We start from the raw sequence: 15,990 nt of genomic DNA, 5'->3' as shown, positions 1-15,990 counted from the left end.
GGCCACATTCTACCCAAGATGATTAGGTCGTTTATTTGCGATATTCTTGGGATACTAATGACGTTTTTATAAAATATTATATTTATGAAAATATAATAAATATAATTCAATTATATTACTTTAATGTAAAGCTAAGTTATTTTACCTATAAATGTTATTAATGAAGCCTTTTTGGCGAGTTAAATATTTTCTACCGCATGTTTTAATGTTTTGATGATAAATGAGTATCGCAAAAGTAGTAGTTTATCTATTATTAATGTGTTAACAATGACGCTTTTTAACATTTTGAATTAATTTAAGTGTTATGAATATGGTTATGTCACATATTTTGATATAACATTGAGTTGTGTTACTTATAAATGTAATTAATAGTGTTTTTGGCGATTTGCTTATTTCCTACCGCACCTAAAAGTTCGCGAATTGGTAAAAAGCGTATCACAAATATAGCAGCATATTTTATTTTCCTTAATATTTGTGGGCTAATAATAAGGTATTTTAACATGGTTAACAGAATCCAGGGGTCAACCCAAAGGGCAGCAAAAATTTACACGACAGAAATGGATGACTCCCATTTCTGTAAGTAGAATACGTGTCCTTTTTTAATACTGTAGGGTCTCTGTAAACCGGCCAAATCTATTTTCATTATCATTATTGTAATTTATCCCGGGTGTCTGAAGGAGGGAGAGATATGAACACTTCAAAAAGGTGTGAAGTGATGTATGAAGTTTCATATGCCTAATTCATCTCTGGAAGATTATGTATTTATCTGACTATCACAATAAACTGTATGTCTGCGTGTAGGATTCATTATATCCGCTTCAAAGGGCATCATAACGATGCCTTTGATAGAAATAACAGGAGAGAATGCATCGAGATGACTGAACCATTCAGGGATGAGAAGAGAGAAGCAGTCGGATTTGACCAAATTTAGAGCTGATCTTCCCATGAGTATATCTAATGTTCATTGTAATAATATTATGTGGTATGTAGTTGCATGAAAAGAGGGAAGCTCAAATTAGGTGTCCATCTTTTAAGGTTTATTTTACTCTTCTGGTGTGAGGACCAGAGAGTAAGACAGGTAGCTGGGTACTGATAATTTATTACAGGTAAAAACAGGCTATAAAGGAGGCTACGGGCGGATATGTAATATCTTAATTGAACAGAGAGAACTGGGTCTGGGTCAGAAGAATTTGTTTTCTCAGGGACATACATTTAAAGATAATAAGATGTACAAATAATGAAATTATATGAGTTATACATCGGCTGAAAGGCCGCGGAACGCTCTATAGAATGGTTTAAGGAACAATGCAGCTTGATGATTAGATACAATCAAAAATAGGGAAAACATTGTCCTTACACTGGCTTACAAACAATTATGGTAGTACACAGCAGATCTTACAAAAGTATTGTTTCTTAGTTAGTAACAGGAACAGTAACATTTCAATATATCACACCCCTGCATGCTTTATGAAAGAACTTACAAACAGTTCAGCAAAAGTGTAAAATAATACAGTAATCTATCTCTGGCAAACATGAACAAGCACTTGTAAAAATATATGCAATCACAAATCAAAGTGTTGGACAGGTTTATGTATGTGGAATCAAAGAAAGCAGACTTGGTACTGACTGATTTATGTTGTTTGAGATTTAGTTGGCATTATGTCAGCACGGCTCTTGCAACTAGAGCAGCTTTATTACCTGGCAAAAGGTATAGTGCATAGCAGCGTGCAGACGGAAACGAAGTGCCCAACCCCAGGTTTCCATGACCTGCAAGCTGAGTGAGAGCAATTTGTGTTTGTTAACAGTCAATCAAGTAATAATGGCAAGAGACATGTTGTACATGCAGTGATAAAATATATATTGGTGGAAAGGCCAGGAAATTCTACATACAAATATAGACATGTAATTCTTGTTGCGTTGATAGATGCAGTATATGATCGTAATTAATGAGTATAGAAGACGTCTTTACAAGTAACCCCCCCCCCCCCCACCAAGACAATGATTTATAAATAAATGATTGGAAGATCTGTTGTATGTTAATTTATGTATCTTCTTGGGAGCAGGAGCCGACCCTGAGTTCTTGATATCTGCAGTTGTGGGGTGGTTTCAACAGCTGAGTCATCCGGCGGTTTTACCAGGCAGATGCCATCCTTAGTGCGACCCTTGGGACATCCTTGACCTTGTTTCATGATGCCGATCTCTTCATCTGATGTCTTGTTTTGTGTAGGAATTCTGGGACGTCTGCCGATATCCTCCCCAGTTCCGCTGTCCATTAGGAAGGCTGGCTTTAACCTGTCGATAGATATCCAGTCTTCCTGCCCATGGATGTTGACAAGGTAGGCCTTGGATGATCTACTGACAACTCAGTATGGACCTATGTATGGTCTGGTCAAAGGAGGGTGGTGGGTGTCATTCCTCATGAAGGCGTATGTGCAGCTTTTCAGGCCTTCTGGGGAGAAGTTATGGGTCCTGTCTGAAAAAGTCTTCCGGCAGGGAGCAAACTTCTTTGCAATTTCTCTTAGTCTTGGAAGAGGTGTATCCAGTTCGTCCGGCAGCGTGGGGAAGAATTCTCCAGTTATGGCCAATGCTTCACCATAGACTTTTTCTGCAGGAGATTCCTCCCCATTTGCCCTTGGTGCAGTGCAGAGACCTAGCAAGACCCAGAGAAGCTGCGCCTTCCAATTTTCGTCAGTGCAATGTGCCATCAGAGTTGCTTTTATTGATCGGTGGGTCCTTTCCATCATACCGTTGGCTGCAGGGTTGTATGCTGTCATACTATGAAGTGTTGTCCCCATCAGGCATGCCAGGGAGACCCAGAGTTCCAATAAGAGTGCCAGGCCCTGGCACCCCCTGATTGTAGCAGAGGTCCTACGACGTCTATGTGGATGTGTCCAAAACGCCGTCGTGGTTGAGGGAAGTCTCCCATGGCTGATTCTGTGTGCTGAGTGATCATACTTGTTTGGCATGGTATGCAGTTCTTCGCCCATTCTTATATGCTGATATAAACTAGATAGAGACTGAACTATGGTTTTATTATACAAACAATTCCACTGCAGTAGTACACTGCAACAAGCAAAATACTTACAGTTAGTTACAGATTCCAACATAAATAATAACCATAATAAACAAAAATATAATATAAGAACAATACTAAACAAAGTACAAACAGACAACATAAGACAAATAAAGGAGGAACCCCAAAGGTAAACAAACTTCATAAGGACCACAAATATAATGGAACTAGTTATTTCACTTTATTCTTCCCCTCTTGGTTAAATTCACAAGGAGTAATCCTGAAGATACTTAGGAGGTTGCCTTGCTCTCTCTGACCTTCGAAGTGTAGGAGGTAAGGCTGTCTGGAGAGGCACAGTATGTGATTCTGAAGTGGTGTCATTCTGTGTAGTGTCCACCTGGGAGATCTCACGTACCCTCTCTAGGGGAACATCCCTCTCCAACAGTTCCTTAGCACTCTGTGACTGAGGTACAAAAGGACTAGCATCTGTACTTTCTTGGTTGTCATTTGCCATAGGAGCCAGATGTCTTAATGAAACCATAGTCTTCCTTCCATCTGAAAGCTTCACATGAGCATACTCTTAAGTTCACCTTTACAATTTCAACCTCATCTACCAAGGGGTCGTTCTTGCTGTGTCATACATGGCGTTTCAGGAGATCAGGTCCTCCTCGGATGAGCCAAGTAGGCAATGTTTGGCCAATGGTGGGCCTCCTACTATGCAGAAAAAGACGTTCATGAGGAGTACAGTTCCTGGAAGTGCACAACAATGAGCGGAAAGAATGGAGTGCATCTGGCAGAACAGTTTCCCACTGAGATACATCAAGGTTTCTTGTTCTGAGAGCTAATGTTAGAGTCTTCCACATAATGCCATTGTATTTTTCCACTTGTCCATTCCCTTGAGGATTATAAGGTGTGGTATGACTGGTAGCTACATCTTTCTTCATCAGGAAACCCATTAGCTCTGTAGACATGAAAGAAGCACCTCTGCCAGTGTGTATGTATGCAGGCATATCAAACATGGCAAACAGTTGCACTAGACAACTGATAACAGTTCTTGTAGTCATGTCAGTACAAGGGAAGGCAAAAGGGAACCTTGAAAATTCATCAACAACCATGAGCTAGTACTTGTAACTAGATTGAGATGGTAGTGGGCCTTTGAAGTCTAAGTTCAGTCACTCGAATGGCTGAGTTGCTTTGATGACTGTTGTCCAGATGATTTGAAGAATCACACAATTGACAAGAGGCAGTAATTTTCTTCACGTCGTCTACCGAGTAAGGTACGTTCCAACATCAGACAAAATGTATCATACGAGTTATCCCGGGGTGTCATAGGATATCATGAAGTTCTTTGAGCTTGTCAGTAGTAGTGACACCACAGATTCAGGAGAGACCATCAGCTGGTATGTTTTCTGGTCCTGGATGGTACACAATATCATAGTGAAAACATGAGAGTTCCACACGCCATCTTGCTATTTTGTCATTCTTTATTTTACTGTTATATTTAAATCAAACATAAACTTTGCACTGCGCTGGTCAGTGATGAGCTGGAAACGGTGTCCAATCAAGTGATGTCTCCACTTTCTCAAGGTGTCCACTATGGTATAAGCTTCTTTCTCCATCGAAGCATTTCCTTGTTAAATGTGAGTAAGAGTGCAGGAGAGGAAAACCACAGGGCAACTATTTTGGGTTAGAGTAGCTGCTATAATGTGATCAAAGGCATCTGTTTTCACCATGAAAGGAGATGAGGGATCTATGGCCATTGCCACCACACCAGCAATATCTTTCTTCAAGTTACCAAAAGCTTGCAATGCTTCAGTAGATATCGGAAAGCCTTTAGCATGTGAGAGAGGGCAGATTTTCTCTGAAGAATTGGGTATCCATCTTGACTAATGAGCAAATACACCCATTGTCTTGCGAAGGGAAGCCACATCCTTCAGAGGTGAAAAGTTCCATAACGGCTGCAAGTGTTCAGAGTTAGGTTTGATATCTCCATCTGTCATTAAATACCCCAGCAAATTAATGCTTCTGACTTTGAAGTCACACTTGCTATGGTTTAGAGTCAGATTGTACTCCTCAGCAACCTTCAAGAACCTCCTCAAATTTTGGTCATGCTCCTCTTCCATCTCTCCACACACACAGTTTCACTGACTACATAAGTAAATGTACCACTTACTCTCTCTTAAGGATTTTGTCAAGTACTTGCTAAAAGCTGCTACTCCATTTTTCACTCCAAACGGAATATGATTGTATTCATAAGGTTTGCCCCAAGTTTCAAATGCTTTACATTGTCTTTCTTTTTCTCATATGGCAACCTGATGATATGCACTTTTCAGATCTAATGTACTAAACACCCTGTACTGTACAATGTTGTTCACCATCTCATCAATATTTGGCAAAGGATAAGCATCAAGCTCATTGAATTAGTTTATAGTTCGAGAATAGTCTATAACTATCCTCCTTTTCTGATTCTCGCCTCCAAGGAGAATTACTAGGCCTTATCATTCCTTCTGAGATAATACGCTCAGTCTCAGCTTCGATAAACTTCTTGTCACTTAAGGCATATAATCTTGACATAATAGCAACTGGTCTGCACTCCGACGTCAGGTTCTTGAAAAGGAAAGGAGGTGACATCTTAGCAACAGAAAGTGAACATATCTTTCTCCTCCAAAATCCATTTCCAGAGCAGAATGTTTCCTTAGAAAGTAATGCTTTAATATCACATCATTACATAATCTTGGTAACACCTTAAGTTTTCAACACCCTGGTAGGTCTCTCCCTGCAACTCTAAATACACAGTACACTGGCCTAAAATGTTTAAGGAAAGTGATTTGTCAGCCATGGAAACATTTCCATGATCTGGAAACATAATTAGTTAGTTTTGGTCCACTACAATATGAAACACAAAGTTTCAGAACTCCCAGCATCAATAAGTTCCTCGCTGGACGAGTGGTATTCGCGCTCGGATGCCAATCCGGTGGTCCGAAGTTCAAATCCCGGCTCGGCCAATGTGGAATCAGAGGAATTTATTTCTGGTGATAGAAATTCATTTCTCGATATAGTGTGGTTTAGATCCCACAATAAGCTGTAGGCCCCGTTGCTAGGTGACCTATTGGTTCCTAGCCACGTAAAAATATCTAATCCTTCGGCCCAGCCTAAGGAGAGCTGTTAATCAGCTCAGTGGTCTGGTAAAACTAAGATATACTTAACTTAACTTAATAACAGCACTAACAGAACACACATTTAGCTTAAGAAGCCTCACAGAGTTTTTGAGACACTTGGGAGTGGCTCCCGCTAGGGAAGCTAACATGGCAGCAGAATGCTTAGGGCCAGTAGAGCCCTGTTTCACTGAGCAGTACACTATGGTGTAATGCTATGCAGGAGTAATGATAGCAGTTTATATTTGACAATGTCTCCAAGGGTTGCGTGAAAGAGAGAGAGAGAAAGCAATATTGGTGGAGGAATAAATGGGAGTGGTTTGATAGCAGTCGTAAGGGTGTGTCTGTTGTGACGATTGCCGTGTATATCAGCGGCGAGCATATGTTACAAGAGTCGGGAGAAATGAGGGGCTAGTGAGCTGGTGTTGGACAGTCAGTTTTTTAGTAGCAACATTGAATATTAGTGATGGTCAGACATTTTGTGTGTTTTGAAGTTGTTTGAATTATTATGTTGTATATTTGAAGGTTGTTGTGCCTGTGTTGTTGAGTTTGTTGTGCCTGTGAGTTCTGTTGTGTTGTGGATGAGTTGTTGGAGTTGTGAGCTGTTGAGTGTTGTGGTTCCTTGGTGTTGTAGGCAGTGTGTTGACTTGTCGGGTTATTGTTTTTTGGTGTTGATAGTGATTATTTGTGCAGTGGTTTTTTGTTATATAGTTATTGAATTGTTGTGTGGTTGTTATCCTTGTTTAGTGGTTTGTGTATTGTGTTACAATGGCTAGCGTAGCCTAGCTATATCCAGCAGACAGCAGCGCAGCTCCTCACCCTGAGTGTAAGTACAAGTGTGGTTTGAGACTTTTTTGGTTTTGGCTTGTAAACCCGCCACATTATTTATTGGTGCCCAACGTGGGGCTGCTGGTGTGGCAGCTGCAGGACAGTTGGTGTGGTGGCTTGTATGATTGGTGAAGGAAAATGAGTATGGAAGGTTTGACTGAAGTGGAGAGGCTGAAGGAGGAGTTGCAGTTGTTGAGGGAAGCTAAGGAAAGAGTGGAAGAAGAGAATGAGAGGTTGAGGGTAGAGTGTGAGGAGCTGAAGAGCGAGTTAGAGGAAATGAGAAGAATGCTAAGGAGTGCAAAAGTGGAAATGAAAGAAGAGGTGAAAGGCGTGGAAGAGAGAATGGTCAAGAAAATGGATGAAAAATTAGGAGTAATGATGAATGCAGTGCAGGAGATGATGAAGGGATTCATGAGAGAGGGAGCAGTAGGAGATAGGCTTACTGGGTCTTGTAATGGGCCAGGAGCAATTAAGAAAGTGAATGAGCAAATGGATGAGAGTATGAGTGATGAAGGTGATTTGTTTGTGATAAGCAAGGGAAAGAAGGGGAAGACACAGGACAAGGATAAAACCTAAGAACAAGAATAAGAAGGGGGTTAAGGAAAAGAAGAAGACTAAGGGAAAGAAGGCTGGTAAGGGTGACGGACAGGATGAGACTAGGACTGAATGCATTGGGGAAAGGGCTGAGAGTGATTTAGAAAGCGGTGAGTGGAAACAGGGAGGTAGAAGGAAGAAAGGTAAGAAGAGCGTAATCAAGAGCATGGATGTTAGCATGGAAGTTGATTCATTGTATTCAGAAGAGGTTAAGAGGGATCAGAATGGAAGTAGCAAAAGTGGGAGTGAAAGTGAGTAGGAAGTACGAGGGCTGTGTATATGAGAGAGGTACCCCGATGTGGGCAATACAAGGAATATGGTAGTAGGGACATAGGGGACTGTTTTTAAGGAATATGAGAAATATTGTGTGACTAAGTATGGTGATAACAAGAGAGTCTGGGCAAGAGAGTTGGGAGCTTTTTGACGGGATTCTTGTTGAGTAGGTATGGGGTAGTGATGAGTGTAGGGAATGTGCTGTATGAGAATGTGAAAACCAGCATTGTGGAACCGGCGAAGAGGATAAAGGGTAGTGTTAGATATAGCAGAAAGCAGGATTTTGAAGAGGCAAGAATGAATGTTGGTAAGTCATTGTCAATGTATTTGTGGAGGTTGGAAACATTAGCTAGGAAAAAGTTTGGGGACAAAGGGATAAATGAGTGTAAGGAATTAGTGAGGAAGTTGTTGGCGACTGTGCCTTAGAGTGTGTATGAATCTTTAAATCTGAAACGCAAGGAGAAAATGCAATTGACGAATGAAAGGTTAACGTGGAATGACATTTTAGAAATAGTAGAGGATTACGAGCTAGATAGGTGTATGAAAGAGAGTAGAAGTGTTAGTATTAGAACTGAAGTAGCTGAGGTTATATCAGAGTTTAAGAGCTATAGGGAGGTAGATTTAGAAGGGCCGAGGTGAATGGCAGAGTGAGTGGTTGATAGGAGCGTCAGAGTAAGTAACGTAAGTGTAGTTAACCCTAAGAGAGATCAGAGTGCAAGCATTGGAAGACTAGGGTCCGTTAGTCGTGAACGAGAACAGCAGTGTTATAGATGTGGAAAGCAAGGACACAAGAAGAATGAATGTCGGTGGGTGTTAGGAGCGTATTTTGGGTGTCAAAAGACAGGTCATGTGGTGAGTGAATGTAAGAAAGATAGGGATATTAAGTGTTACAGGTGTGGGCAGATAGGGCATATAGCGAGTGGATGTCGGGGTGCCCATGTGACCGAGGTTTGTGGTAACTGTGGAAAGAATGGGCATTATGCTAGGATGTGTAAGGAACTGCGTGCAAAATGTGTTGAATGTGGAATGGAAGGTCATGTAGCAAGTGTGTATAAGCAAAAGAGGATGAGTCAGGCTGGGAATTCAGGAAACTAGGTACAAAGGGGATTCAGTTGGGTGGGTCCCCTGGTGTGCGGGCAGTAAGAGTGATGCATGTGTGTGAAGGATTGTTGCATGAAAAAGGGTTTGGAGGAAGAGCTCATGAATGTATGAGTGTAAAAGTGAGGTGCAAAGGGGTGTGTTTGGTTGCTTGGATTGATACTGGGTGCAGTGTCAATGTTCTTTTTAAGAATGGATGTGACAAGTTGTGGAGTGAGTGTGAAATAAGGAAATGTAAAGGGGAGGTACAAGGAATAGGAAATTTAGGTATGCCTATGGTGGGAATGTTACGTGAAAATGTAGAAATCGAAGGGGTAGTGATGGATGAAAGTGACTTATGTGATCGAGGGAATGAGTGATAAGTATGACATGTTGTTAGGGTACAGGTTCCTAAAGAAATATGGGATGGTGGTCTGTCCAAGCACGAATATGATTGAATTGCATATGAAAGGGAATGTACGTGGAGAGTTGTACTTGGATAGGGATGGAGGCGTAAACAGTAAAATATGGAAGGGGGTGCTGTTGGTCGCGAAAGAGTGTAAAAGTGCCGCGAGAAGTCAGAGAAGTTTTGATAGTGTGAAAGTTGCATGGCTGGATAGTCTTGGGATTGTCAAAGGTGGCAAGTGTGCATATGTGGTTGAGGGTGTGGATGCAAACAAGTTGGTAAAAGCGAGTGTGCATGTATACGAGGAACTTGAGAGATTGGGAGTGATCGAGAGGAGTGAGAGTGCTTGGAATAGTCCCATAGTCCCAGTACATAAGCCAGATGGAAGTTTGAGGATGTGTGTGGATTACAGAAGGGTTAATGAAGTGACTGTGAAGGAGCGATTCCCGATGAATGTGGTGTCTGTGTGTATAAGATGCATGGGATGAGAGTGTTCATGAAATTAGATTTAGTAAGGGGCTATTACCAAATGCCTGTTGAGGAAGGGAGCAGGCATGTTGCGCCTATTACTGGAGAGGTTGAACAGTTTGAGGAACTTGAGAGAGTGGGAGTGATCGAGAGGAGCGAGAGTGCTTGGAATAGTCCCATAGTCCCAGTACGTAAGCCAGATGGAAGTTTGAGGATGTGTGTGGATTACAGAAGGGTTAATGAAGTGACTGTGAAGGAGCGATTCCTGATGAATGTGGTGTCTGTGTGTATAAGATGCATGGGATGAGAGTGTTCACGAAATTAGATTTAGTAAGGGGCTATTACCAGATGCCTGTTGAGGAAGGGAGCAGGCATGTTACAGCTTTCTTGAGTGGTAGCTGTCATTATCAATTCAAGCGGTTAAGTTTTGGGTTGGCTAATGCGCCTGCTGCCTTCCAGAGGGCGATGAATGAAGTTTTGATAGAAGGAAAGTGAATGTGTTTATAGATGACGTTTTGATTGCGAGTGAGACTGTTGAGAAGAATACAGAACTGCTTGAGAAGGTGTTAGAACAGTTGGAAGAGGTTGGAGTGAAAGTGAAGCTAGAAAAGTGTACATGGTTGGCTGGGGAAGTAGAATTTCTTGGTCATAAGGTGAGTGCGAGTGGTGTAAGGAAGAGTGAAAAGTTTTTGGAAAAAGAAAAAGTGTTTCCCCACAGTGCGTGAGTTAAAGGCTTTTTTCGTTCGATTGAGTTTGGGAGGAAGTTTGTTAGGGATTGTTCGGGTATAGGGAAGCAGTTGACTGAATGGACCAGGAAGAAAAATTGCACTAACCTCAGGTGGAATGAATGAAAGGTGGGAGCAATTGAGAGACTGAAAGAGGAGGCTGCTAGAGATGTCACCTTGGCTTTTCCAGACTATAGTTAGGATGCGAGTAAGCTTGAGTTGTATACTGATGCGAGTAAGTTTACTAAACTTACTCGCAGATCAAGAGGTGAATGGGGAGGGACAATTGAGAGTAATTGCGTATGTGAGTAAAGCTTTTAATAAAGCAAAGCTGAAGTATTCGCTGATTGAGAAGGAGCTTGCAGCAATAAGGTTTTGTGTGAAAGCATTGAAAGTGTTTTTGTAAGGGTAAAATTTGTCATAAGGATGGACCATCGACCATTAGTGTATATGGTCAAGAAAGAGAGTGTGAATGCTAAGACTGCGAGGACGATTGAGGATTTGAGCAAGTTTGATTTTAGATTAGAATATGTGCCAAGGAGTAAAAATGTGATTGCTGATGCAATGTCTAGGATGCATGGTAAGGGCAATGGTGTCGTGAAAAGTTACTAGGATCCGAATATGGTACTTGAGGGTTCAGTGGTAAAAGAGAGGTTTGAAGGGGCTGACAGAGTACGTGAATGTTTGTTTTCTGCATTGGAAGACTTGGAGAGTAAAGGTCTGGTTGAGGAGGTACCCAATAGTGCAAATGAGTTGTGAGTGAAGTTGATGAGTGATGTGCAGAAGGAAGTGGCGTATACGGAGGAACAAGGTGGGGCAGAGGAAGTATTGCATAAATTGTTGTCAGCAGTAGCCAAGTTGTTTGGAATAAAAGTATTTTTGTATTTTGGATGGGACAGACCGGTTGAGTATTGAGGGAGGGTAAGTACAGGTAGTGAGCTTGGGGTTTATGTGATTCAGTGTGGGGAATGTGGTTGTAATTGGTTGGTTACAAAAAGGGACTGTGAAAGGGATATGAATCAGAATTGTGGAAATGGGGAAATAACTGAGGATGAATGTGGTGAGGATGATTGTGATGTGGATAACCAGGTGGACATCGTAGTGAATGTGTGTATGTGTAAGTGTTTACATAATAAAAATATGGAATGTTAGTCCATATATATAAAAGACTAAAACTAAAGAGGTCAACCAGATTGCTTGCAGGAATGTGATCAGACTAGAGACGCTAAAGATGACGTATACAATAAAAGTAGGCTAAGATAACATGCCGTCACCTGTAGTCATTCAATTGTTTATAAACTTTAGTCCAAGCTTCCTGCTTGAGACAACCACCGTGACCTATAGCTCAAGCGGCCTACGTGATCTGTAGCGTGTCTCATTTTGATTGTGTGTTCGTATGAAACTATGTCATTTGTATGTATGTTCATATGTTCGAACTACTGTCTGTTCCTTCATAACTTGTAACAGAGGTGGTAGACAGGCAGAACGGAGTTAGCTATCGTCATTAGAAGACCTGTACCTCTTTACCTAAGCTTTATCATGTAGAGGAATAGGATTAGCCATCATCATTGGCAGAAGCGATCAAGCTATCATTATTAGAAGACTTGTACAATCATACCTGATCTTCACCATGTAAAACTTCAGAAGTATATATATTTTTATACTTCGTGTTTTCTACAAGAACCTCCTCACCGAACCAACATGAGTTTAACACATCGTCGTAATAACCAACAAGATAATACCGACTTCGTAAGTGATCTACAAACCCCCAGACACTCCATTGAATATGGAAGTGCAATACCAACCGACTTAGCGTAAGATTATCGCAAGTCTAACATTACCTCATAGGGTGCCTTATCATACAAGGCACAAGCCCTAAAAGTGGTGGCATGCGTACCAGAAGAACTCTACAACGTCCTACGAAGAAAAAACCAGAATAATAAATCATGAAGTCAACGACGACGAAAGCAGCAAATTCTTCAAGCAACTTAGTAACATCGTTTAGTGAATAACTTCAAGAAACAAAACTGACGTGTCTTTTTCCTATGGCAACGCAAGCTTCGTCTCTCATTAGAATCATTCAAGAAAACATCGTTAGTGAGCGTTTCCGGCACTTCAAGAAACAAACCGAACGCGTCTGCAGCATCGGATCTTTCAAGGGCTCGAATCATCGAAACAACGCGCACGGGGAAACTGAAGCCAACCGGGTCATCCGCTAAATAGAGAAGGAGGACCAAGGCCGTGTGTCGTTATCGGAACACCGTGACTTCCCACAAAAGCAAGCTAAGTACAATTTTTTATTCGTCTGGAGTAACTTTGAGTGTTTCCTTTACAGGTCGAATTTCGTTATTCCTGTGGCTGAAGTTACGAGACATTCTTAATCTTACTTTTTTACAGAAATTATCTACATCATTGAGATTTCGCTACTGCGAGTTTTTTATCTTTGAGTGTCTGTTTCCGGAAGTTCTACTGCGCAAATATCATAATCATATACTATGTTAATTTTATCATTTTGGGTGATTATTAATCCCTTACGTAACAAATTATATTAAACAGTGAATATGCGTTTACGCAGTGGACGTCTGTATTTATACAGATGCATGGATAGGGTCGTTAAGCACCGTAGTGATTAGAAAACACACAAAAACAAGTGGAACACCCGTACAAATCTAGATACATTAGAGGTAACACTATTTCGGGCCATGACAATAAATGCTCCTTTGCAAAGTCCCGATCGCAGTTTTAGCCTTGAGTTTTTTGAGTTATATAAAATATCGAACCTCAATGACTCAACTTAACTTTTAAAATATGGCTGGATTGCAAGGAATAACATGTCTGTAAAAAACTTTCATCAGGCTAAATGCGCTGACCAGGATCCCTCACTATTTCAAATTTTAGCAAAGAATGAAGTACAAACAGTTAATATTGAATGCAGTAGTGATAACTTGTCTTAATAGTAATCGCTCAGTTCCTAATAGTTCTCATTCATTGCTTTATACGTAACCAGCAACATAATGCTAAAAAACACACAATACGTTGCCGATGGTAATAAAGAGAAGGTCCTACCTATTATTACAAAAAGAAATAGAAACAGTAGCCCGTTCAGAATCAAACAAGCAAACTCGGTGACTGTGTCACCTAGTCAAGCGGTCAAGGTCAGTCAAAACTGCCGAAGTGTTCAAAGCATAGCAAATTCCACACAATAAGCGACTCTAGCAGAGTGGGGAAAAGCGATGTTGGTTCATACATGCCAATATCTTTTTGAATTAAAAAGGATTTTTCCTATGAAACACACGACCGTATAAAGTAATCAGAGCAGGTTTTCGTTTTTTTTTAATACGTAAGTTATTATAAGTAGTGGTGGATAAAGCCCGACTGTACGCGCCGTAAAAATTAGAGTATCTTGTTTTATTTCTTTAGTACACGTAATATCCTGTATTTACGGACTCACCGTCTGTTGTTCGAACTTCCCTAATGAGAAGTCCGGATAAGCGAGCGCTTACAGATACCTCTATAGTTATAAAAAACATTGATCTGTATGTAGTGTAATTGTAAGATCCATCTAGGGGTATACAAAATATTATCTTACATCCTGCAAAATAAGGCGTGTTTATCAAAGGAAAATCCTATAAACCTTCAAACATATTAAAATCCGTTTGAACAAAAATGAGACAGTTAATCAAATAATAACTTATATAAAGGAACTATACATTTGTCTCATAAATCGTAACATTGTTCAAATGACCCAACAGAATTCTCCCACAACCGCAGTCGCACTTTGCACGCAAAATCTCGAGAAGCATGCACCCTCGAATGTCTTAGTGCGTGTAAAAAGACTTTGCTGGGAAATGAAATTTTAATCCTCCCCGATACTCTGAAATATAACGATTCCGCGAACAAAGCCCTAGACAGGGTTGACTAGCAGCAACATGTTAAATCTAGTGATCCACAAACGTATACATATCGTGGATACGGAAGTTATAAATATCGCATTTTTTATTGTTGCTAATTTTTTATCCCGCCCAACCAGTCGTAGATGAATCTCTCTGATAATCTATCTAAAGTAATATCCGTAAAGTCATTCAAGCAGAGGTGATTCAGCAGAAATTTTTTTTTTATCTTTTACCTGAATACCAGGAAGTTTCTCCACTAGCGAGTGATCTCTGGGAGAAAAAAAAAAGATGTAATTTAACACAAAATACGGTCTAAGGACAAACATAAAGCTATATACGTACCTTCGTATAGACTCTCAATGGAATTTCAAAATAGAGATAAATGACGAAGTTGAAAAATGTTAGTAATAGGAGTCATTAGGAAATCAAATAGCCCATATAATTTTTCCCTCAAACGTCATGCCATAAAAGATCGGACTTGGCTTATCTTGCTAGATTTCTGTCGCTTAAACAAGGAAACGACTCCCGATAGTTTCCAGTGCCATGTACCGACGACATCTTATCTCTGTTAGGTTAGAATAAATTTTTTTTCACCAACTTGGACTTACTTAAAGGCTTTTACCTGATACCATTACCTAAGTGATTGTACCTCATACACCGTTTTCAGCACACTCAGGGGACATTATCAATTTTTTACGTATGCCTCCGGCTTACGTTGCGCCCCAATTACAATATAGTGTTTGGAGACTTTTAGGGGATAACCTACATGCCTATATGGATGCTCTTGTAATCTTTTCTAATACCTTAGAAGTACATTCACAAAGTAGTAGAGCTAGTGCTACAGAGACAAAAACAAATAATCTCAGAGTAAAATATCTAAATGTGAGTTTTTTAAAACCGAACATGTTTATCTAGGTTTTATGTGTCTAGTCAAGGTCTTAAAGTAGTCCATGGTAAGGTGTCGGCTATTCATAACTTTCCGGTACCTATTAACGTAAAAGGGAGATACAGCACTTTCGCGCTTTAGTGGGTATTACAATCGTATGTAAATATGTAACTCTTCAATCATGACAGCTCCTTTAACAGATCTTACGAAGAAGAGCGTAGATTGATTATGGTCTAAAAAGCATCAACAGGCGTTCGATATCTTAAAAGCGGAATAAAGCAGCTCACCTAACTTAAAAATCCCTGATTTAAATAAGGAATTTTTTTTTATTGCAATAGACGCCTCAGACCAACGGGTAAGAGGGGTACTACTTCAGTAATATGATAAACAGTTCTTTCCTATAGCTTTTTATTCACGTAAACTAAAGCCCTCTGAAAGTAAATATACAGTAATAGGCAAGGAAGGGCCAGGTATCTTTAACTCACTAGTACATTTTAAGTTCATAATCTATGGCTATCCTGATAAAGTCCTTACCGAACATGAGTCCTTTACCGAGTTTTTCAAAGGCTTTAATCACAGTCCAAAAGGAACTCGGTGACAAATGATCATTCAGGTCTTTGGAGCCAAGATAAGATATCTACCTGGGAAAGCAATTATCATAGCTGACGCATT

At 40.4% G+C, this 15,990-nt stretch overlaps 1 pseudogene; it reads right to left on the bottom strand.

Moving 5' to 3' along the window:
- Nucleotides 1-3,648: 3,648 nt before the first annotated feature.
- On the bottom strand, nucleotides 3,649-5,644 carry LOC135197547 (uncharacterized; annotated as a pseudogene).
- Nucleotides 5,645-15,990: the final 10,346 nt, after the last annotated feature.

The sequence above is a fragment of the Macrobrachium nipponense genome, chromosome 21 (assembly GCF_015104395.2).
Source record: "Macrobrachium nipponense isolate FS-2020 chromosome 21, ASM1510439v2, whole genome shotgun sequence".
NCBI lineage: Eukaryota > Metazoa > Arthropoda > Malacostraca > Decapoda > Palaemonidae > Macrobrachium > Macrobrachium nipponense.
Note: the sequence above shows the minus strand (reverse complement) of the source record. Positions and strands in the feature narration are given on the sequence as shown.